This window comes from Mesocricetus auratus, unplaced genomic scaffold (genome assembly GCF_017639785.1).
Source record: "Mesocricetus auratus isolate SY011 unplaced genomic scaffold, BCM_Maur_2.0 Super-Scaffold_100009, whole genome shotgun sequence".
Classification (NCBI taxonomy): Eukaryota; Metazoa; Chordata; class Mammalia; order Rodentia; family Cricetidae; genus Mesocricetus; species Mesocricetus auratus.
The window spans coordinates 27,239,337-27,263,787 of NW_024429193.1; the positions used below are offsets into that span (position 1 = coordinate 27,239,337).

At 44.3% G+C, this 24,451-nt stretch overlaps 1 protein-coding gene and 1 long non-coding RNA gene across 9 annotated transcripts in view; one reads left to right on the plus strand and one right to left on the minus strand.

Annotated features, from left to right (window-relative positions):
• Lef1 (lymphoid enhancer binding factor 1) overlaps positions 1–24,451 on the minus strand; it is a 109,581-nt gene that overhangs the window by 72,917 nt on the left and 12,213 nt on the right. The window lies entirely within an intron of this gene.
• LOC121142327 lies at positions 4,168–5,677 on the plus strand. Of its 2 annotated transcripts, none has more exons than XR_005879318.1 (3): positions 4,168–4,483; positions 4,731–4,886; positions 5,485–5,677. It is a non-coding gene; the product is annotated as an uncharacterized LOC121142327 (long non-coding RNA). The 2 variants fall into 2 exon arrangements; XR_005879319.1 differs by having other exon boundaries at positions 4,169–4,332.

Consider the following 24,451-nt stretch of genomic DNA (forward strand, 5'->3'; position numbering starts at 1 on the left):
TCTCAGCTTCTTCATACAGTCTACTGCTTCAGAAAATGGAGCAAAGCACATAGAGAAGTTGTCTCCTTCACCCTTCTTTCTGATGATACCTCCGGTTAGTTCCAGATATTTCTACTGTAAAATGAGGCAGTTAATCTATTGCCTAGTCTGGATAAAAAGTGTGTGCCAGCCAAGCAATTAACCAGGAGGCAGAAATCTCAGACCCTTTCCACTCCCAAGAAGCAGGGGCCAGTTTCCATGCTCTCTCTATCTCTAGTGCTGGGAGAAAACGGCAATTCCAAAGAAAATCGTAATTTTAGTAGAAAAAAAATCACTACACCATAGGTTCTCTGGACCTGGAAGGCTTACCATCTCTAGTAAAAACAAGTTACTGCCTATGGATTGCATGAATTTTGCCTGCTTTGTCCTAACAAAAGGTTTTAAAAATAAAAATCACAGTAGTTCATGAATAATAGAAAAGAGGGAGACAACTCCAGGTCAACATCAATTGTTTCTAATTCTAAGAAAATTCTCAACAGAAAACACACCTACCAGGACACTCCACTTACCAAAACAACAAACAAACATCCTGTGGTTGTTTCCTTTACTTTAAATTTCCAACAACAAAATACTTCTGACTAAGAAGGTCAGACCCTCCCATTGTAATTATTTGGTAACATGAGAATATGCTTATGGTATCTGTTAGCAAAAGCTGGCTAGACAAACAGAGATGCAGCACATCTGTTGGCTCACTAGTGGGTAATCACATTAATCATACTGCTTGCTCTTTGAACAATTTACCTAGTGTATCTGAAGTGCAAATGCCAACTGGTATCTATTTAGGAAAGAAATGAGACCCTCTTGCGCCATATTAGGAGTAACTGCTTATAGAATGAACAGCAATCCAGTTTTCATTCATTTTCTTCCATAACATCCTGAGTTCTGATGATCACATCACAAAAATATTACCTCATAATACTGTTCTTTGAGTTTCAGAATGAGCTAACATAACTCATTGAATTTCTCCCTTCTAATGGGGACATTTTAGAAGCATGGGTCAGAATTATCAAGCTTATAAAAGAAGAAAGGGCTGGTACATGCTGGTAATCCCAGCACTGACAAGGCTGTGACACGTAGATTCCTAGGGCTTGACGGACAGCTAGTGTAGTTTAATTGAAGGACCTGCTCCAAGGAGGCGGACATGAAGCAACACACACATATACAGAGAGAGAGAGAGACAGAGAGAGACAGAGAGAGAGAGACGAGAGAGACAGAGAGAGTTGGGTGATCATTGCCTGCCTGAATACCTTTGACATCAAGTCCAAAGAAGCTTTTGTATGGTGTTGTTTGGTCCCACTGCACAGAGTGTAATCAGACCACAATCACGATACCAGGTCTTGACAGAGCATTGCAACAAGACTTCCCCCACCAGTTGGCTAAGTGAAAACAAATCCCCGGATTCCCCCCTAGAACTTCAGACTTTCTTAAGTCAGGGAATAGTGAAAATTGAAGTCTGTTTGAACAATATGAAATAGAGCAAGTCTGTCTTGATCAATGTTGATCTGAGTGTGAGCTGTTTTGTAGACATATTTTCATTTATACCACTCAAGAACACCTACAGGACACCTGTAAGAAATCACCAGAAACTGGGCAATGATGGTACACATGTTTAATCCCAACACTCGGGAGACAGAGGCAACAGGTCTCTGTTAATTCAAAGCCACCCTGAACTACACAAAATTGCTCTAGTCTAAGGGAGAAACAGAGCTCACACAAAGGTGATCCCAGCACTTAGGATCCCACTCCTTTAATCCCAGCACTAGAGAGAAATACAAGGTGGAGGAGCTGAGCACAGTCTAAAGTTTGGTGGACAGACACAGTCTGAGGAGCAACTCGGTCGGGAGCAGACTGGGGTTCGGTGGACAGATGCAGTCTGGAGATGCAGTGTGAGGTTTGGTGGATCACCCCCCTTCAGTCGGAGAACTCTCTAGTGGATGGTTGCTTTGCTTCTCTGATCTGTCTCTGGGTTTCTATTATTAATACCAATTAGAATTCATGCTAGAGGCACCTGTCCATGACAAGGAGAAATAGGGAAAGGTTCTTGGGTCCCAGGAGAATTGACTGTGTGTATACACCATGTGAAATTGAGTCATCTGGCCTATAGGATCTAACACTGTACCAGGCATGTCATTCTATGCCTGACCCCTCAAATCCAATCCATACCCACTGCTCAAAGGATATACTTCCCCAAAGCCCCTCCTCCTTGGACCAACTTTACTTTTTCTCCTTTTCCATTCTCCTATATACTTTGAGTGCTGCTTACTGCTACCACCCATCCACCCAGTGGACATACAGTAGTTTTGACCTGTCTCCCAAACTTTCTTCTGAGACTCATGGATTCCTCGGAGTGGTCCATGATGCTTACTAACTAAATCAGGCTGTATCAGGATGACCTGGACAGATTCCCAACCTACAGAATTCTCAGAAGACCCAAGATGGAGCTTCCCAAGCAGCTTCCAGGCACTCAGAGACCACATTTGAAAGAGACCCACACCAAGTAAGATGGGCTTTTGAATGGAGGCTCATCAGACCTCCATTCAAACTTTACCATGACAATACAATATTGGGACCGAAGTAATGAATGGAAAGTGTTGGTGGGCTCCTCCATGGGGGCCACTCTCTGCAGCAGGGTGCCTGTACTTAGCTTAAGCTCTCATCCTCACAATGGCTTGGTGCCCTGGGCTTGTCCTCCAGAGTGACCTTCCTCGGAGCTTTACCGCCCTACACTAAACAAATTGCTTTTCAGATTAACAGTGTAAGGCTGGAAGGGACTTTGCAGGTCTAGCATCCTACACAATAAGCTCTTCTGGTACCATCCTTAAGGATGTTTCATAGGTCTCCCAACCCCGGCATGAAGGCCTGTGCCTGGACACCACCCCCTTGGGAAATCATCCCATTTTACTGTCAATTTTGTGGGGAAAGTCTTCCTTAGAGACACTGGTATTTGTTTTGTCAAAATGCCCATCTGCCCAGTGTAGGCCCATAACCTCTTACACTGGAAAATCATCTCATTCTATTGTCAAATGTGTTAAGGGAGTCCTCCCTGAAGTCATTGGTATTTGTTTTGTCAAGATCCCCATCTACCCAGTGCAGGCCCACAACTGCTAGCCTGATACCCACAGGGGACATTCATCACAGAATTTTAAATTTCAAGTTTTAGAAAAGTCACGTAACAAGCATACTTTCTGTTACATATTGCCCCTAGCAGGGTTCAGGGCATGACTCTATTATCAAATACATTTTTACTTTTTGAGTGAAGTATATGGATCCTCACAATTAGTGGGAAAATATATGAATAAGTTCAGACTGATTAGTATAGAATTTTACCATGAAATTTAAAACCCTCAGTTCCCAGATGTGTTCAAGTGCAAGACTACACATGAAGAACCATGACGGCTCCTGTACTGTCACCAGTGAAAACACCAACCAGCCTACCTCCTCCTCCCCGTTAGGGGTGTCGCACCTAGCTGGGGTGGCTGTCACGCTGTTCCTCTGTACCGTCATTCTTCTGACTTACCAACTGCTCAATTAATCCACGGCCATGAGGGAGAGCTAGGAACACACTCAGTACCTCATCCAAATCAGCTTGGTGTTTCAAGTTCCAGTGTATACTGGCTAGGAGAGCCGTCCAAAGGACTAGCCTTCCATTTAGAAAAGAGAAGGCCCAGGACCCTGACGGACATATACTTATCTTAGTAACGTCTAGACATGTGCACAAATCACCTTATGTTACTACAAAATAGGGAAAGCAAGAGAGAGTACGCGGCTACTATAATGTGCTGGGCAGCTTGACGACTTACACACGTGTCTCATCTTTACACTCACTGCTCTACGAAGAAGATGGTGACATCACTCTTTACAGGAGGAAACTGGAGCCTGGCAAGTGAAGTTACTCAGAGCCACACCGAAAAGCCAAAGGCAGATCCAGGACTCTGAAGCTGAACTAGGTCTCTCTGCTCAGTTGTCCCTGTGTCTGCTTGTAGCCTGGCTGCCGAATACACTCTACTCAAAGACTGTAGAGGATGCAGGTGCCCCACATGGCTGACACCGGTCACTTGATGAGAGAAGATACGGCTAAGAATGACCACGTGACACGGGGGGGGGGCTTTAACATGGCTACTGTGGCACTTGGCTGGAGAGGAGAAGCCTCTGTAGCCGCCCAGTTGTCTGGAAACCACTAAGATTCTAAAGGCTGCAGCGACATCAACTCTAAATTCCGGATGAAGGACACTCTATACCTGCCCTGCCCTGGAAGGAGGCAGATCTACTCTCAAGTGCTCAGGGTGGCCACAAGTAAGCCCAAACAGAGGTGATAAGGAGGCAGGCAGAGCAGCGAAGGGATCGGAACATCAGGATTTAAAGACCCTAGGCTTGTTCTGGCCAAACCTGGGCTCTGGTGGCGGAGAGTTAGCTTCCTTCACTGGGGCAAAATGCAGCCTAGCAGGTAGGGTGCTAGGCTAGATTGTGTCTGTCTTGCAGGCCTGAGCAAGGGGCCTGTAGGCAACAACCCCCACTCTGTGGAGAGCCTGGGCCAGTTGGGAAGGAACTCGGGGAAGGGGGAGGGGTAGGCTCAAGTAAGCCAGCTGAGTGACACTTCAATGGACTGCCAGCGGGAGGGGAGGGTCTGAGGCAAGCGGAGGCTTGTGGGCCTCCTCCAGCCACCTAGTGTAGGTAATTATCCTCTCCTTCAGGCCTTCAGGGGCTGACCTGCATGGATTCTTCGATGGTTGATCCTTCCTCTGCTCTACCCCCCCCCATCCCCTGGAGGCTGGCTCCAAGGAACCTGTACCTTTTGGCTCCGCTCCCTTCCTGAACCCAGCCCAGATGGGAACAGTACATCAAACAGGGTAATGAAAAATCCTCGAAGCTGACTTCCTTTTACTCAGCTTAGAGAAAATCTCTCATGAAATGGCCAAACTGGTCAAATGAACACAGACGCCCCGCACAAGGTCAGGGCACTGAGGGAAGGAGGCAAATCCTTTGGAGGTTGGATTTCAAGTAGGAAAAGAAAGCTAAGCCTGGCAAAGGAGAAGGACAGGGCCAGACTCCACATTTAAATACAGAGGAATTTTGAGATTATCATATTAAAAGTTTTAAGTTATGAATCACAGTTCTTTTTTTTTTTTCCTGATATAGAAGCCAACCCTTGTGTCTCACAAAGAAATCCCATTTGTTAAAATCTCTATTTGATATTGGGGTTTTTATATCCGATTTTCTGACTAATTTCTACTTTGTCCTTCTACTGAATAGTCTCCCAAACCTTTAAAATTAAGTCCCACTGTCTATTCAAGAAGGTATTCTAAAAATCAAAGTATGGTTTTGTTTTGTTTTGTTAAAAAAAAAAAGTATGTTCTGCACAGCACGATGCCAGCTCAAATGTTTTAAGGAAACAGTGTCTATCTTCAGAAATTTTCTTTTCATAAGACCGCCTTGGGTCCTTTGCAGAAGTGCAACAACTCCAGATTTGGATGCCCCGCCCACATCTGGAAAGACCTGCAATACAGAGGATCCAATGCCAGAATTCAGCCTCTTCCAGGATTGCAGAACCAATATAAGTCCAGTGTTGTGGTTTACATGTTGTGTATAGAAACTAACTTAATTCTTCGAGTTCATGGATAATAAAGAAAATCTAGCTGGGCATTGGTGGTGCATGCCTTTAATCCCAGCACTCTGGAGGCAGAGGCAGGTGGATCTCTGTGAGTTCGAGGCCAGCCGGGTTTACACAGTGAGTTCCAGGACTGACTCCAAAACAATATAGAGAAATCCTGTCTTGAAAAACCAAGAAATAAAAAAAGAAAAAAAAAGAAAATCTAGGATCATATGCCCTCACAAATTGAGATTTCTTTGTTTAGAAAACATCAGCATTTATGATTAATTTTTATCAATTTTTAATAAAATTTATTATCAACCGTTCTATGTTTGTAGAATTTTAAAAATAATGATGCAACTTCAATCATGCAAGAGCAAAGGGGAATTAATTTTCAGTAATTTCTCTGAAGTCATCATAGAGGTATACAGTTACTCAAAAAAAAAGTTGTCAATGAATACTCTGAATCTCCCTTTAAAATGATGAGTTTTTCTGGTTCAACCTTTGCTAAGAACAATGATGCTTAATTTACATTAAGCTCATTTTGATGAAAAAAACCGTCTCTTATTTTAAATACTTCAAAGTTGACTTCAACACTGATCAAACTCTGTGCTGGTCCCTCTCCCCTAACTAATTAGCAACTATTCTCCAAACAGGGCAGAATTAAAAACACAAACAACAACAACAACAAAAAACAGGACAGAATTTGCAGCTAAAAAGGCAAAGAAAAAAATTCAGGAGTTATTTTTCTAACAATACACATCATCAAAGCTGATTTCTCATTAAAACAGAAGGTCCAAATCGTAGCTTAACTACACCAGCCTGTGTTTACACAGCAAGAGTTTGAATTTGGAGTCTGATGTGGCAAAAGAAGAAAAAGGAAAAGGAAAAGGAAAAGTGAAGGCAACAGTGAGGTTCCTGAGGGGAGCCCTGCAGCTCCCAGCAAGCTACAGCTGACCCGTGGGGCAGAACTCGTGGGGAGTGAGGGACCCCCCACAGGAGCTGCTGGGAGTGAGGGAGCCCCCACAGGAGCTGCTGGGAGTGAGGGAGCCCCCACAGGAGCTGCTGGGAGTGAGGGAGCCCCCACAGGAGCTGCTGGGGTATGAGGGAGCCCCTACAGGAGCTGCTGGGGTATGAGGGGAGCCCTCCACAGATGAGGATGGGATGCTACTTACACACTGAGCTTCAGGTCCAGGACAGGATTTCATTTCAGAGGATCGTGAAAAACCTACTGACCTCCTTTTGCTGTGACATCTGCCAGCTCCCGGATAAGGCTATACATGTTTTACACACTAAACACCTATTTTATCTGTGATTTAGAAATCTGAAGACAGCTTTCCTTTTAACTGTTGCAAATGTAGTCAATCACACATGCGTAGACTCAGCATAAAAACCTTGTCTTGGGGGCTGGAGAGATGGCTCAGAGGTTAAGAGCACTGACTGCTCTTCCAGGGGTCCTGAGTTCAATTCCCAGCAACCACATGGTGGCTCACAACCATCTACAATTCAATCTGGTGCCCTCTTCTGGCATGTAGGCAGGACAATGTATATGTAATAAATAAATCTTTAAAAAAAAACCTTCTTATAGAATATATCCCACTACACGTAACACATAACAATATAATAGTTGTGTGATGTTGAAACTATTTTCCTCTAAAACAGATAGTTAGTTCCCCTTGGTGTAGTAAAAGGGCTAGAAGAAAATATAAGAGTTGGTATGCTTCCCTAAATCCAAATTACTGAACCTTAAGAGTTTAATACATTCCAGGGTTCCCATCGTCTCCCATGACCATGCAACCCCTACGCACACAAAACCAAAATCTGATCTTTCTTCTTCAATAGAAGTACAGGCTTAGATGGCACATGCGGGATCCCACATCTGCCACCTCACCTTGGGGCTCTACTCTGGGAGCAGGTCAAATGTGGAAACTCAAATATCAAGCATGCATGATAATATATTTCAAGAAAAAAGAAAAGAAAACAACAGTAATGGGGCTGGAAAGTATGATACCTCATTGGTTATGAGCGCGTAATGCTCTTGCAGAGGACTCTGGTTTAGCCCCCAGCACCCATCCTGAGTGGCCCCTAAACACCAGTAACTCTAGTTCCACAGGCCCAACTCCCTCTGTTGGTCCCTGCGAGTACTGCAAACACATGGAGCACATAATGACAAGTGGGCACACACACATACACATAAGTTATAAAATTAAAAAAAAAAAAGGTACCTAACACAAGTCAAAACGGTTTTAATTGCATGGCAAACTGGCTTGTGTTTTCCAACAAGGATTGCACTTGCTAAGATCTAAGTACCAAGGATGTTTGCATTTTTCTCACCTTAATCTATACCTTAAGTAGCCTGTGGGTAGCTACTACTACTCCCATTACACAGACAAGGAAACAGGAATAGAGATAGTTTGTGTAAGCTCCCGAGGCTGCTAGGAGTAGAGTTGGGATTTGAGTGCTGGCGGTCTGGTTCATGAGCTTTAAATACTGCATCTATATATGAAATCTCTCTCTCTCTCTCTCTCTCTCTCTCTCTCTCTCTCTCTCTCTCTCTCTCTCTCTCTCACACACACACACACACACACACACACACACACACGCTCAGAGGTGAGAACGTATGACAGTGTACCTATCCTGCACAGCAATTTGGTTGGAACAAGGAGTTAGCAGTCATTGGAGATGGTTCAGGACCTCTCTACAGATCATGGAAGCTGGCTACTCTTGCCACTGAATATTGAGGGCTGAGAATGTGAGGGGTCTGAAGGTGTTTCCAAGCCGGGGCAGAAGGGAGCTCGCTGCACCACAGCACCTATGCATGCACCAGACACACCACCTTGTCGCGCTTCCTTCCTAGCGTGTCAACACGAAGCCACTTACAACAACATCCTGTAAGCAGCCTGGAAGGGTAACAAGAAGGGATTAAGGATAGGAAATGGCACGGAGACTGGCGTGGAAATGCTGGCTGAAGCCAGCCTGAAGGAGAGTCAGAGGACAAAGACCTAAAAATACAGTCCCCGATTGCCCTATCACAGCCTCATACTGAGAAACCAGAAATAATCGCACTTCTTCTCTCCAGGCCCACGGCACACACAGCTAAGCTAAAGTGTCAATGTTTGCTGTAAAGTACATTCGCTATCACCCCCCCCCTTAAAGCCTGGGACGTATGGAAATGGCACTGTCACTTTTCTGCTCATTAACTCCCCAGTAGGAAATAAAAGTTGCAGCAGACAGTGTGTGGTTGTTTTCCCTTTGAGTTTATTTAGTTTTCAAAAGAGTGAATCATCTGAGCTATGCAAATGAAAGTTATGATGGCTTTACTCAAATGACTAACTATGGTTATATATAGAGCACAGTTCCTTAAATAGCAGCCTCTAGCTCGATGGTGCCAAGATGACTTCCTTTTGTACCGTAAAACCTGAGACCCAAGGCCCGAAGGGCTGGGACATGCCACCACTTCCCTCAGCTTACACGGGGTGGGCTGGACAGTAGCTGAAGTGATGGGTGGGGGGCCAGAGCCCCCCCCCTCTGGTGCCCATGGTAACTCAGATCACTGCTCTTCACTAAGGAGAATGAAGTCTGGGGACCATCTGTGACCCCTTAGAAAGGAAAAAAGAAATGTGCATCAGTGTATCTTAGCTAAGAAGCTATTAGGTAAAATGGTTGCCATTTTAGAAGACTATACTATGGGTCTTTTGGGGTGTATGTGTGGGTGTGGGTGTGTGTGTATGTGTGTGTGTGTGTGTGTGTGTGTGTGTGTGTGTAATGGACTCATCAAAATACATACTGGCTCGTGTATCAAAATGCTGGCCAAAAGTGCCTCAGATGGTTACTTTCCAGATATATCTGATATTGGCCACAAGAAACAGGACAAACACAGATGTCTTACCCCCAAAAGAAGGCCTGGGACTTTCCAGTATTAGAAACATGGCCACAGAAAGGACACTCACTACTGAGATTTGCCCAACTTTTCATGTAAACCTCAGCTTTCAACACACACACACAATCGTACTCCTCTCAACTTATATTCAAAATACCAAAGGACCATCAAAACCTCTAATTTGCTGAAGTCGGTGACAAGCTTTATACATTGGGTCAAATGCAATCTAATCTGAGTTGGTTATATTTAAGACAGGCAAAGCAACTTTGCTACTTTACTGAAGCCACCACTCTGGGCAGCTTGGACAGGACTGGATCCAGTTTGAAGGCAACTGGCAACCAACCTTCAAACTTTGTGATGAGATAAAACCCATTGATGTTGGCTCACAACGGCCCACTCCGACTCTGACTTGCCCTCCGTGTTTCCCTGGCATAGCTACTCCTTTGCTCTTGTATCTGTTTTAACACAACTTTACTTTTTTTTTCTTTTATCTTTCCATAACTGCACCCAGGGACCCCAGGGGATTGACTTCTCTTTTATTGTTGTTGTTGTTTTGACTTATTGTTTGAAGATCTGTAACTCAAAGCAGCTCTCACGCCTCTGATGTCTAAGCTGGGGCAGCATAAAAAGGAAAGCCAGGGCCTGGGTATCAAACTGCGCAGCAGCAATACCAGGGCTTATAATCAGCCATCTAGGTTTTCATCTGATTTGGGGCTGCCTGCTCCCGCCCCTAGCCGCCCCCCTCCCTCGCCCAGCCCGCCCCGTCCGCTAGCCAGCAAAGTGTGAGTGCGGTGACTCCTACGCCTTTGTTAGGAGTCAAGAACAAGCAAAAATAAAAATAAAGACCTAGAGGGTTTTGCGTACCAGGCCTGTGAGATTAAGTACACCTCGACTGAAGGCAAAAAGTTATTTCCAAGGCCGGTTTTCTACTTCACAATGCAAGGAAATTTAGGGGCTTTTCAGAAGGCTGTTTTAGAAAAACAGCACTTGAAAACAAGTGAAGGAGGTACAGCCGACAAAAACCATGTTCCCAAAAGGCTCATGCTGATGAGCAGACGGATTAGCAGATTCAAAGCAAACGTTAATTCTAGAACCCAATGTCTAAAGACAGACCCACATCCTAGGTTAGAATCGTGCTTCCAGAATCTCCGTCAGCACAGCACACTCCAAATCAGCAAATGTAACAACCTGAAGCTAGAGATCCTTTCTTCTCATCTGGCACGATCCTAAATTATTTGGATTATTTTGATCTTTAATTCTGCTGATATTACAGTCTCTCTCTCTCTCTCTCTCTCTCTCTCCTCTCTCTCTCTCTCTCTCTCACACACACACACACACACACAGGCACACACACATTCTCGGGAGTTTTTAGGGGTCTGTTCCCTGAAGTTGTTCAGCGTGCTGAAATACGGTTACATATGCAAACATTATCTCCCAATTGTAACCTCATTTTATGCTCTGCTGGACAGCGTGACCAGCATTTGTCATCGTGCCTCCCCCGCCCGCCACATCATTTGGATGTCTATAATTGTCATCGAGATGTGGCATGTCAGCAGGACTCCAGTGTTCTCTGCTCCCCATCCCCACACAGTCACTCAGGTAACAAACCCGTAATCTCGTCCTGTTTTCATGATGGTTGAATTACACATAATTGTTTCTGCACAGTGATTGATTTCTGCCTGAATAGAGACCTCTGCCTTTTTTCAATGTAAGCGAGTGGCAGCCAAGTCTCTCCATCTAGGAGGAGGCAGCAGCCTTTGAAGAGATCAAAGCCAAGGCCGCGAGCAGTTGTGCGCCCTGGGAATATGGAAAGCCTTTATGCTCTCAACCCCATTTCCAGCATCATGTTGGACTGCAGCTGCACTGCATTCTGGCAGCATTCTTAATGCTTTTAGTATCGACTCTGACATCACCGATAGCTGTTTTAAAGTAACAAAAGCCCAAAGATGACTTATTTTCACAACTCTGTAATTGGAACATGCAAAGGTTGGGGGTGGGGAAGCCAGAATGAAGGGGAGGGAGGTACATTTGCTTTTAATTTAAAGCAGCACAAAAGAGAGACAGAGAAAAAAATTATATAAGTTTCCACAAATGAAAACCATGTTTTTCATATGGAAAAACCAGCGGGGGCACCTTATAACTCAGACCACACAAAATGAACTGATGGATAAACACACCCTTTTTCAAGCCAAGAGGGCAAAATGGCAATGACGGGGTAAGTGATTCCAATTCGGGAAGGGACCCTAACATGCACTGGGGTTGAAGACTCTTCAGACACTGATGCAAGGTGGAGCTCTCCTCACTCCCAAGATGCTTGGGACCTGCCCCTCCCCCTAACCTGTTCCCTTTTCAATCAAGGAAGCACAGTTGAGATCTGCATTCTGAATCCACCAGGCAGGGACTTCTCTGGGAAATTGCAAACCCATGACTCCTGATTAACAGGAGGAGGAACCAAGTAAAAAGTTGTTCCTGGCTCCAGATGTACAGGTGCTAATCAGTCTGCTGGGATCACACCTACCCACCACATCTGGAAGCTTGAGGATGGCATGGAACCTCGTAAGATCGCAGGGACCAAAACACATCAACACTAATAGTCCACTATTTCTTAAAATAGAAAAAAAAAGAGAATTCTTACTTTTAAAGGCATTGTGGACCCTATTACAAATAAGTATATTCCATACTTAACCCAATGCTACATTTAAAAATCAACATAGACAAGCAGGTCAAACACTTTATTTCTAGTGTTCTATGTAGCACTGTTTATATGTCCACAAACTGCCACTTTCTAGCAAGTTTCTTTTTTATGTCTTTATTTTTTGAGAATTTCATACAATATATTTTGTTCGTATTCTCTCCTCTCCCCTAATAGAATCCTCTCAGATACCCCTATCCCTACTCTCCCAACTTCATGGGTTTTTTTCTCCCTCTTAAAGCCCCCACCCCCACAAAAAGAGCACACACACATAAAAACCAGAAACCCATGGAGTCTTACTTATGTTGGCCAATCACAAGACAAACTGCAATTTCAATCTTTAAGTTGATGATTTGGGAAATACCTACTCTAATCAATTCGGATGTAAGGAACCGACAAGACTTTTCTATGAAGAAAATTAAATGTATCTCATTCAATAAGTCCTCTCTTAACACTGTGCATGCAGGCAGCGGCCATTGGACCGTTCGTGTTTGAACTTCGCCAAGTCTATGGAGTTCTAAAACTTACTGACACTGAGGAAGTGGCTGCAGTAAGGGCCCCTTTCATTCTGCACAAAACCTCTTAGTTCTGAAAGACCACGGAACTGGTGGACAAAAGCTGCCTTTGTGTGGAAGGGTGCTAAAGCAACAGACCTGCCTGCAAGGTAACCAACTGTAAATTTTCCTTGACAACTTTGCCCCAAATTGTGCTGAGTTGGTGTGAACCCTTGGTGTGAACGCTTGGTGTGAACGCCCTGCCTCCCTCCATTTACTGGTTATAATTTCCCTGGGCACCTGTATTTTGTTTTGCTTTAGACTCTAAATTCTGGAGGAAAGGGATAGGCTGAACGGACTGGAAGTTGTAAAGGCAAAATTCAGCAAGAATCATGGTATTTCAAAGTCTACATCTTTTTTTCTTCGCAAAAATGACATCATTTTTTAATTTATCATCAGCCAAAATGCTGCAAGTAAGACCCGGTGTTCTTAACTGTTTTTCTCTAGGTTGTACTTCTTGTAATCTTATTAGACTTTCAGCAACCTAGGATCCCAATCTAACTTCAGGTTGTCAGCCAAAAAAAAAAAAAAAATACCACCCATTCTGTGATTCTTTTATGAGCCTCATGCAGCAAAGTACCAGAATAGCCAGGAGAGTGACCCCAGCCCCTCATCAACACCAGAGAAGTCATAATCTGGCTGCTGGCACACGCGCATTTGGCTTTCCCTACATTCCTTCCTGTGTACATAACACTCTTCAGGGCTCACCTCAAGGAAATCTGCATTTAGGGCTTTTGTCACCTAACCGTGTGGCAGAAGGAAGCACCATTTGCTCAGCTACCAATCTCTGAGACACCACAGAGCTAGGCAGAGACAAAGTTAAAGGAAGCTCACAGTGGCTGTGGGCACCACACATTCCTAACAGAAATGGCCGTAATTGAAATGGGGTGACAGTTCTGTAATCACCAACAGGAGACTCGTTACATAGCATAACCTCTACGCTGGCCTACTTACTCTCCCCGTCAGGAAGGAATATAATTTCTTCAAGGACCTGGAGGGTCAGAGTGCTGCACCTGAGGGTGAAGGTGAGAAGGCAGGGGTGAGGGCACCCGCAGCAGATACATCCCAAGCCTGGGGTCCCTCCAGGTGAGCCATTGCAATCGCTTCAGACAAACACTGGATTTTCAAACCTTTATATAATCAGGTTCTGTGCTTGCCTTTCATAAGCCACGCCAATGCTTATTAGTCCCGCCCTCTGAAGTAATTCTCCCAACCTAAATTCTTGAAGCAACTGAAGCCCCATTTCCCTTGGCTGTTTCTTCAGTGAAGAACAAAGCCGCTCACACACCGCTGTTATGGAAACAGTCTTTCTGTCTAGTGGAGATTTCCTCCTGCCTTCCTACCTGCTCCACGGCCAGGGGCAAGCTGCTTGTCTAGGCAGATACCCCTGGGAACTAGCTTCTGTCATCAGGACACACAAGGCTAGGTCTAGCATTGAAAAACTAAAAACAGGATCACATAGAATCCAGCCATGCCACGTCTGGGCGTATTCCCAAAGGAATCAAAGGAAGAGCGCAGGGAGAGCAACCATGTTCGGAAGTGATTCACAACGGCGCATTGTGGAATTAAGACAGGTGATATTAACGACTGAAGAAAATGCGGCATATATACACAAAGGAGTATTACTCAGTCCTAAAGAATGAAATTGCACCATTTGCAGGAAAACCAGAGGAGACAGGAGATCATCTTAGTAAACGAAATAAGCCAGACTCTGAAAGACAAAGAACACATTTTCTCTTACGTATGGAGTATAGATGTTCTTCTGAAAGACATGGAAATGGAAGATAAAATATGCGGAGGGACTGAGAGAGTGATGAAGTATGTTTGAAGTATACTGTATACATGTATGACAGTGTCATAATGAGACACTGTTTTATATGCGTAATGAACACTAATACAAATCACGTGTGTCTGGGCTCTAAAACAGGGCTATACAGGCACAGAGAATAAGTCGCTAACTCCCAGTTCCTTAGGCAGCTTGTGCAAACCTGAGGACTGGTTCCTTCTCAGGGGCTGTCTGTCACCTGCACGGAGTGGAGGTCTCTGGTTTTGAAAGCACCCTAGCTGACACCTAACCCAGGGGGAAGGCGGGCAGCTGAGTTCCCACACAGCTGCTGCAGGGCAGGGCCATGGGAGGGGTGAACTGCAGACACCCTGAGGTCACTGTGAGGCTCAAATGATGGAGTTCAGCTGGACTCCACCAGCATGGGGCAGCCATTGCCCACAGCCAGCTGGAAACAACCCACAGGACCCCGGACAATCTTAAAAAAGCAAAACGAGAAGAACCCTAAGCAGGCCGAGGCACTGACCCAACCAGACGAAGACAGAGAAGGGCAGTCTTCCGAAGGCTATAATTTGTGGACTCAAATAAAAAGTCCCTTCACCTGAGATACAGAGCTTCAAGAGTGCCAGAGGCGTGTCACTTGGACAAGTATTAGCACGGTTCTCTGGCCAGTGATCTGGGGTGCTGTGGAGACAGCATTGCACTGTCCATTGAGACACAGGGAGAAAATGCTACAATTCCAGTTTTCCATAGGAAAAACGTAAGCTTTATCAAACATGTAACATGCAGATTGCCACCCCTGCCTCCTCTGCCCGGCCCCCCCACCTTTGCTTTGTCCCAGAGGACATGAACAACACAAACAAAACATCAAGAAAGAGGCAGAGCTGACAGTCCCTCTGGTGTCAACTCTCCAGCAGTTTGCAATCACAATGAAATAATGAGACTTGATAAGGAGGTTAAAAAAAAAAGGGCAATGATCAAGTTTATGGGAAATAGGAATTTTCACCTTCTGTCACTAACACAGCCATAAGTGTATACTATAATCTGAGTTAAAAGATAATTATACAGCCAAGGTATATTCATCATAATAAGAATACAGTATCCAATTTTTAAAGCTGGTAAAGATCTGCCATCAAAAATATTCCCATCACAGATTAGGCACCTGAAAGAGCAGCTGGCTTTGGCTTTCTTTTCTCTCTGCATAATCTAAACGCGCTCTCCTCGTGGCGCACTAATGCATGTCTCTGCTTCACACAACACCCCACCTTCAGGAGCGAGGTGCAGCCCTGGGGAGCCACGTGGGAAAGGAAGGGTTGACCGTTAGAACAACACCCGGCCTCGATATAACATGGCCGAGTGACCAGTGACAGTCGAGCCTAGAATCTTGATGCTTGGGAGGTTGAGGCAGAAAGATTCAAAGTTTAAAACAAAGCTGGTCCTGGTTTTGAAGGAAGAAAATCACAGAAGACCTGCACTCTGTGTGTGTATATGATGACCTGCATTCTGTGTGTGTATATGACTCCATTTGTGAAGTGTCCCGAGCAGGGCAGTCTTCAGATCAGAGCTCAGGCCCGGGGCTGGGGCTGAGGGAAGGGGAGGGGGCAGGCAGTGCTGAAGGGCACAGGTTGCTTTCTGAGGTGATGAGAATGTTGTCTGTCTGACTGTGGTGATGACTTTGAAACCCCGAATACACAAAGCCCCAATAATTGTGTACTTCACATGGATGAAACCTTTGTTATGTGAACAATTCTGCAAACGTAAAGCTAGAAAAACAAACAACAAACTATTGATCAGACCACCTAAGGAAAGAAATTCTTCCTCTTCTAATGGGAAAAAAAAAAGCCACAAGGGAAAATTCTTCCAGATATGTTCTCCGAGAGGAAGACTACTTACCGTGTGGCTCACTCTTGGGATGGAGATACCCGTGACAACAAAACACCAAAGTGTTTTCTCAAGAAGATGAAGCAAGGGGCAGGACTCCAGCACTTGCGGAGGCAGGAAGAGTGGGCAGTGGGCCTTTCCATCGAGCAGTTAGAATCAAGTTAGACGCAGGTGCCTTGCCTGGCGTGGTTGACTGCGTTTCCCTACCAAGACGGTTGGTAATGCAGGTGGCCTGTAGCCCATGCCATGTACCCCACGCCATACTCCTCCCAGAAGACTTTGGGTTTCCACTCCACAGCACGGAAACCTCCATCTCTCAAAATACTGATGGAATAACATGAGGTGCAGAAAAAAAAGTTGGGTTTCCTTCTGTGAGTTGGTTCGAATGTCTGGTACCCAACAGGCCAGGGGGCTTTTAAACAAGACAGCACACGGGCTTGACTGTGTCTCCCTTAGTCCATGCGACAGCCCCTTGCTGTGACCGCCTCCAGATAAGAAAACAGCCCAAAGAAAGCAGTGGGCCAAGGCACAAAGGGAGCCAGGAATCCAGCTCAAGTCTACACTGGTCTCTCTCCCACCATGTAACTCAGAGCTCCGAAACATTTCCAGAGCCTTTGAAAGGACGTTCTCAAGCAGTTATGCATTTTCAATTTTCATACTGCATAGACACCATCAAGTTCATTTAAGGACTATTAAAATAACAAACAAGAATGACAACAAACAGCCCATATATGCCTGAATGATGACCCGTCTTCTCGACAGCAACTTGAATGCCATGGTTCCTCCAGCGCTCCAGGGACATCTGTTCCCAGGACCCCAGACAGGTTACCGGAGAAAATTTACTCTTGAAATGCAGAATCCTTAATCACTACAACTGGATACATAAGTCCCTCATCAAGTCTAACTAATTTAAACTTATATTAGTCGACTTTGGTGTTAGCTTCATGCTGTTACTGTTTTTTTTTTTAATTTACTAATTTTCATTTTATGAGTGCCTGCATGTAGACCTGTTTACCATGCGCATGCCTGGTGCCCATGGGAGCCAGAAGAGGACATCAGGTCCCCTAGAACTGTAGAGTTGTAAGCTGCCATGTGGTGCTAGGAACTAAGCCAGATCCTTTGCAAGAGCAGCAAGTGCTCTAGACTATCAATCCATCTCTGCATCCAACTTCATGTTATTCACCAAACAGTGTGGAACACACAAAATCATCTTCAGACTCGAGTTCACAGACCAGCGCTGACACTTTATTCCCAGAAGTATTATGACTTCTTGCCATAGTTCCTGACTGAGTTTTTTTGTTGTTGTTGTTTTGCTTTGTTTTTTTTTAATCAACAGTAACTAAGTTACACCATTTTTAAGAAGCCATTTCTCCCAATATTTCTAACTAACTTCAGGATATCAAATATTCTATTTATCTTTAGGGTATCAAACATTTTAGTCAAATATTTCTGATCAAGAAATGCAAACAAACAGCTTATATGCTCATACAAATGCCAAGTGGCTTGAACTGGTTTGGAATCAGGCACTTAAGATGTCCTCAGGCATGTCACATATAAGGACATGATACCTGTTTTCCTTCCTAGGGTTCCGAATGCCCAGCTCCAACTGTTGTCAGGTTAAACACCACAACTTGAAATGTGGTTAAAAAACACACACGGAAAAGCTCTTACATGAAAAGATTTCTGAATGACACATGAACAAGACAGCAACACAGCACCTTCAGAAGAAACCGTGAGGAGGTCCTGGTTAACTTGCAGCAATAAACTTATTCAAAGGCTCTATTAAATACCTCCAAGTTGTTTTCCTTTTTGGGGGGAGGTTCGAGACAGGGTTTCTCTGTATTGTTTTGGAGGCTGGCCTTGAACTCACAGAGATCTGTCTGCCTCTGTCTCCCGAGTGCTGGGATTAAAGGCGTGCGCCACCAACGCCCGGCTCCAAGTTATTTTCTTAAATCATTGTAGGTTACTTAAACACATGTCCTTTTTTAAAAAATATATTTCATGTGTATGGGTGCTTTGCCTGTATGCATATGCCTGGTGCCCAGAGGCCAGAAGAGGACACTGGATATTTTGGAAGTGGAGTTATAGTGCTATGAGGTACCATGTAGGTGCTGGGAATCCAACCCAGGCCCTTTGGAAGAACAACAATGCTGGCAACTGTTGAGCTATCTCTCCAGCCCCATGCAGGAGATGGTGGTGGTGGTAGTAGTAGTTGTTGTTGTTGTAAGAGTAATAACAATAATAATAATATCATCATCAAAAACCTGCTTCCCTAGCTGAGCCTCAAATTGATTATCAACAAAACCATTTCAGCAAGTAAATCAAATATTTTCGACCACGCTTCCAATTAACCACGCCGGAAGCAGGAAAGAAGCAACACACACAAAACTACAGTCCTACGAGCCTGTGGGAACAGGCTGCCACATGCTGGGATCACGGCTGTGTCTCTGTTCCCTGCTGCCTCTCTGGGTCCATCTGTGATCAACAGTAGCTGCTGTCTGCTCTGTGCTACACTTGGAGCCTTGAGAGTGTCCACGACGGGGTTCATCCCGCTGTCCAAAGAAAGTCCCATCAGTGAATGTCCTAGGGTGATAAATAAGGGTATTTTTGGTGTCTGCCTTCACTCGGTCAGGAAACCTGCCTAACCCTAAACCACTGGGTTGATTCAGACAGCACTGTAACTTTATTGGAATTTTCTTCTCATTAGTGAATTGGAATCAACATGAGTTTTCTAGTTACTGTCCCACCCTACCAAGGTCAAAGGAACTTTCATAGCCCTGCTCTCCTGAGATAAAAATAGTCCCAAACTAATGATGGGAAGCATTTTCACTTGTTAGGGGCGCCAAGCTATCTTCATAAAAACTTACAGGGGACCTCGGCTGGGCAACAGTAAAGAAAGGAGAACATTTTGTGTGAAGTAGTTTTGAATAATTTATTAAGAATACTTGAGGGAAGCAGATGTGGGAGCCTATGCCTATAATCCCAGTATCTCAAGAAGCTGAAGCCGGGGATTATAAATCTGGGACAGCCTGGATTATACATATAAGAAGTCCCTGTCTTAAATTGCAAACAAAAACAAACAAAATCAGTAATTCATTTAATAGTTACTAAATTAAGAAAAATAGGAGACAGCATCTAACATGGGCAAAAATAGGCACTAAATTTCTTTTAACATGGCCTCATTGAGGCACTAGTTAAAAAAAATCCCTTAGCGGCCAAAACTTAAGATAAAAATATTTATAGCAAGGTGTCATTTGGCATCTAGCGCTGAAGATATAGGTTTATATTTACTCACATAGAAAAATAAGCACAGAGAATTTTTGATGAAAACAAAATGATTACCAGAGAATAATTTTATGAGTTTATGAGCACCTACTAAGACACAGGTAGACATAACTGAAACTGTTATGTCTGAATGACAGAAATCTAGGTACTTTTTCTTTATTTTTCTGTTCTTTCATGGGTTTCCCCCTGACTTACATTTATATTACATAAATATATATTCATATATATATGACAAATAAGAAGAAAGAGGAGGAGGGAGAAAAGAAGAGGAGGAGGGAGGAAAGAGGAGGAGGAGGGAGAAAAGAGGAGGAGGACTCAGTTTCTTTTTGGGAGAGAAAAGACTGACTCTAATAAATACTTCCCTGAAAATGTTTTCTTCACATTTTTAAAGAAAACCCACTGCTGCAGTGCCCCAGGAATGACCATGATTCCCATGATTATTAAACGAATTTCTCTTATTTACCTTAACATGACGTCACCAGAAACATCAGCACTAACTGCTAAAAGTGACGCCATCCTACAACATAACCACTTGTCATACAAAGAACACCCTCTGGAAGAGTTTTGTGTGGGAATGCCTGGCTCCTATAGAAGATATAGGTTACGTTATTTGCCAGCGTCCAAGCACCGCAAAATCTCTGGGCACACTGCTATTTAATTGGCCCACTCTGCACTAGTAGAGAATAATGGTGCGGGGGGGGGGGCACTGAGGCTCTTAAGGGTTCCCTTTAAAGCGTATGGGAAAAAAATTACATGCTATGCCCTTAAGCAATAAGTACTTCCTGGGAATTCTCTCCCCATACTGAGCAATGACACAGCTACGTGTTGAATGAACCAGCTGATCATTTTCAAACATAATTTTTCCCATAAGCCTTATGGATCGAGTCCCATGTCTTGCATCAGGGACACACCTGTACCCAGACCCAAGCTTTACCAGTTGCTGAACTTTGGCTCTATAACAACCAAGTAGCCTGTCCTTGCCACAGGTTCTTCATAGGAAGCACAGAGTACCTGTATGTGCTCCATAGCTGTGTAGCGAGGATCAGCACCAAACATGCGTGAAGGACATGCATTAACTAGCATATGCACTATTTTCTAATCCCACTTCTTTCTTCATCCGTGGGCAGCATGTTTATTTCTCATGATCGCACAGAAGGTTCCGGTCAAGGTAAGGGAGGTGATTTTGTGGGATATCACTGGTTTATTTTTAAGGATGGAACAAAAGGATGTTCATTACACGGTGACTTGGGTCTAGATCTCAGTGTTTTATTTGTTTGACATAAAAATGAAGACATAGAAAAATGCCTAAGCAAAACTCATGGCTATGTGCTCCAAAACGGACTCCTCATTCCAACTCCACCGTTTATTTGATGCTCCCCTTGGTCTTCAATCTGGAGCACCCCAAAACACTCCCCAACATCTTCCAGATCTTCCCTCTACTGATTGGCCACTCACAGTGTAACAGCTCTCTCCACCAAAGACAGTGTGGGAGAGCTCACACTTTCACATGGGATCTCATTTGTCACCACACGCCTCTCGATGAATCACTTCGAGTGGTAAGTCCACTGACTTAAAACTCCTCCAGCACCTTCAGGGTGACGGTAAAGACAGACTGAAGCTGCAGAAAGCTTCCTGCAGTGAGAGTCAAGACCTAGGTCCTGTGCATCGTTCATCTACGGGCCAGCTGTGTGACCGGATCTCCTTCATAGGATCTTCAATTTCTCACCTTCTGTATCTCAGTTCCCTCATCCACTGTATGGGGGTGAGGGTGGAGTGGGTGTTAGGGCCAGCACCGAGTTGCCCTGAGTATGAAATGACTTCATTTATGGCCATGGAATATAGAAAGGTTCTGACATAGACAAGATACTTGAATCTGATAGCTTCACATCAAATTCACAAACACTGTCTAATGGATGAAAATTTCTGAACTCAATCTTAGCTTTGGGATTCAACACAAAGCCATACATTTTTAAGAGGTTTAATTTCCACATGGACTGGTATCGGGCACTGCCACCTCTTACTCTTGAACTTTGAAAATTACAAACTTGTTTCTTTAAACATCTGGTGAATGAGCTGTATCATGGATTTGCAGTATAAAAACTTGTGGGTAACAGAAGATTAAAACTCTATTCCTAGCCTCAAAGGAACTGATGGTAAGAAATCCATAGAGATACCCAATTCATATATATATATATACATATATATATATATATATAAAGCATTATGCACAGGGGCTGGAGAGTTTAAGAACACTTACTGCATTTGCAGAGGACCTAAGTTCAGTTCCCAGCACCCATGCTGAGTGGCTCACTGTCGCCTCTAGGAGGTTCTCACACCAAGGGGCTCCTTAGGTACCAGTGCACACACAAACACTTGCACATATCCATGCACAGCGTGCATACAATTAAAAAAATCTATTTTTAAAATGTATAAAGAGTCATTGAGATCCTTTAGAAATGTACAGGAGAGCAGGGCCATTTGTAGTTGGAGGAGAAATTGTCAAAATGCTTCATGGGAGTGGCATCTTCTACCCTGCCCCTTTAAGGGTGGAGAAGAAGATGAGTGGGTTATCTCAGGGACCAGGAACCCAGACAGGGAAAGAAGCTGCAGGAGGAGCGAGGAGGAGAGGTGAGATCTGCAAGGCAACTGTTGCAGATTGCTGGGGAGCTTTCCAAATGATGCTGAACAGTGTAGGTTTCCCTCTGGGATCAACAGGGCAAGGAGCTAGAAGAGAACCAGATACGGTCTGCCCGTGGTAAACAGAAGTGCAGCGCCCTCCACCCGGGCTTGACTAGTGATGAGAACCCAAGCTTGTAGGCCACGGGCCTGACATGGAGCTCAAGACCCGCAGGTAAACAGAAGTGCAGCGCCCTCCACCCGGGCTTGACTAGTGATGAGAACCCAAGCTTGTAGGCCACGGGCCTGACATGGAGCTCAAGCCCATGCTTTAATACACGAGCAAACTAACACACACACACACACACACACACACACACACACACACAGAAGAAGTCTCAAAGGCTGCTGAGCAAGCCTTTGTAGTAAAATATTTGTATCTGCATAAAAATAGGTAAGGGTTTTACAAAGAAATTTCTAACCAAATCAAGTAGCTTGCCTGCTTTACATGTATACCAATATTATGATTGATTTAACAACTTTTTTCTATTTGCCAGGCAAATGTGACTGTTTTTAATGACAATAAATAAGTCTATACTTAAAACTATGCAATCTAGTAACTTGAGGGTAGGTTTCTACCATCCTTAGGATAACACAGTGATTTTGTTTGTTTGTTTGTTTTTCTTTTTCAAGACAGGGCTTCTCTGTGTAATCTTGAAGCCTGTCTTGGGACTCATTCTGTAGACCAGGCTGGTCTTGAACTGAGAAACAGATTCGCCTGCCTCTGCCTGGAGAGTGCTGGGATTAAAGGCGTGCGCCACCACCAGGCTAAGACAGAGATTCTAACCCACACCAGTTTTGTGTGAACATTAAACTAAATACAAGGTAGTGTTTTTTATACTTTGTTTTTCCATTTCCACTTCAAAGTAAAACACAGTGATAGTGGCTGTTAATCTCAGAATTGTAGCATATTCATAAAAGTGAGCAAAAACTACACTGAGCAATATTCGAGAATGGGAATTCTCTAGACTCTGTGGGTGGGCAGGCTGGCTCCTTTGCTCAATAGTAGTAGGTGGTAAACATTTCTTTGCTTTTAATGCTTTGGTTTTAGTCTCAGGCTTTAACAATCTAAATTTAAGGTCTAATACATTTGAAATAAGGCAATATTGCAGTGTCTGTTTCTTTGCTTTCCTCTTTTTTCAGTGCTGGTTGGAAGTCAGGCTGCTGCCCTCGCTCTGTACAACATCAAGCCCTGACCTCATATCATGTCTTTTCCTTGATCAAATCACTGCAGTGAGCCCACAAAGCACCTTATTGCAGGAGACATAATAGAAACTGGAACTTTCCACAGACTGGTTTTTTTCCCCTCCATGCCCAGCTGACATGTCCCTCAGACCTGATCTACTTTGGTGTCAAGACAGATGGAAAGATTTAAGCCAGAAGAGAAAATGTAATGGAAAAAACGCAACCAGCCCTTTGTCCCCACATCCCGAAGGCCTCAAGCTCCTCTCCACGTAATTTCATAAAGGGAGGAAGAAATTCAGAACCTGAAAGGTTAAGGGGGAGAACCCTTTCTGACCCCAATATACATACTCCTGTGCTGTGCAGACAGCATAGGTTCTCTGATAACTTCCTATCAAATGCTGGAAGGATACAAGATTTTAGGGCAAATTTGGAAGCTATTCCCTTACACATCTCACTTCCTCAGAGAGGAGAGGAGAGATGGGTATGAAAGGTGAGAGAATAAAGCTCTCCTAACATCCAGGAGAGAAAGGGAGCCCAAGAAAAACACCACAAAGAGACAAGAGTGCTGCTGAGCCCCTAAAGCGTAGTCAAAGATTAGGAGGGCAAGGCCTTCATGAACCAGGGTCCAGATTCCGAGCCAGCATCACGGCACAAGATGTCCTTCCTTTCTCCATGGCTTTGTGGTCCAGTCACAGCTACAGGAGTCCTGCCAAGAGGGAATCTGGGTACCGTCCAGCTCATACCATTCTAGACTCCAATTCTACCATCACGGCTAGGAATCAGCACTTTCACAGGCTTTATGCCACCAGAACTCCACCCGGGCACAGCTTTCACAGGCTTTATGCCACCAGAACTCCACCCGGGCACAGCGAGGCAGGCCAGCCGCACA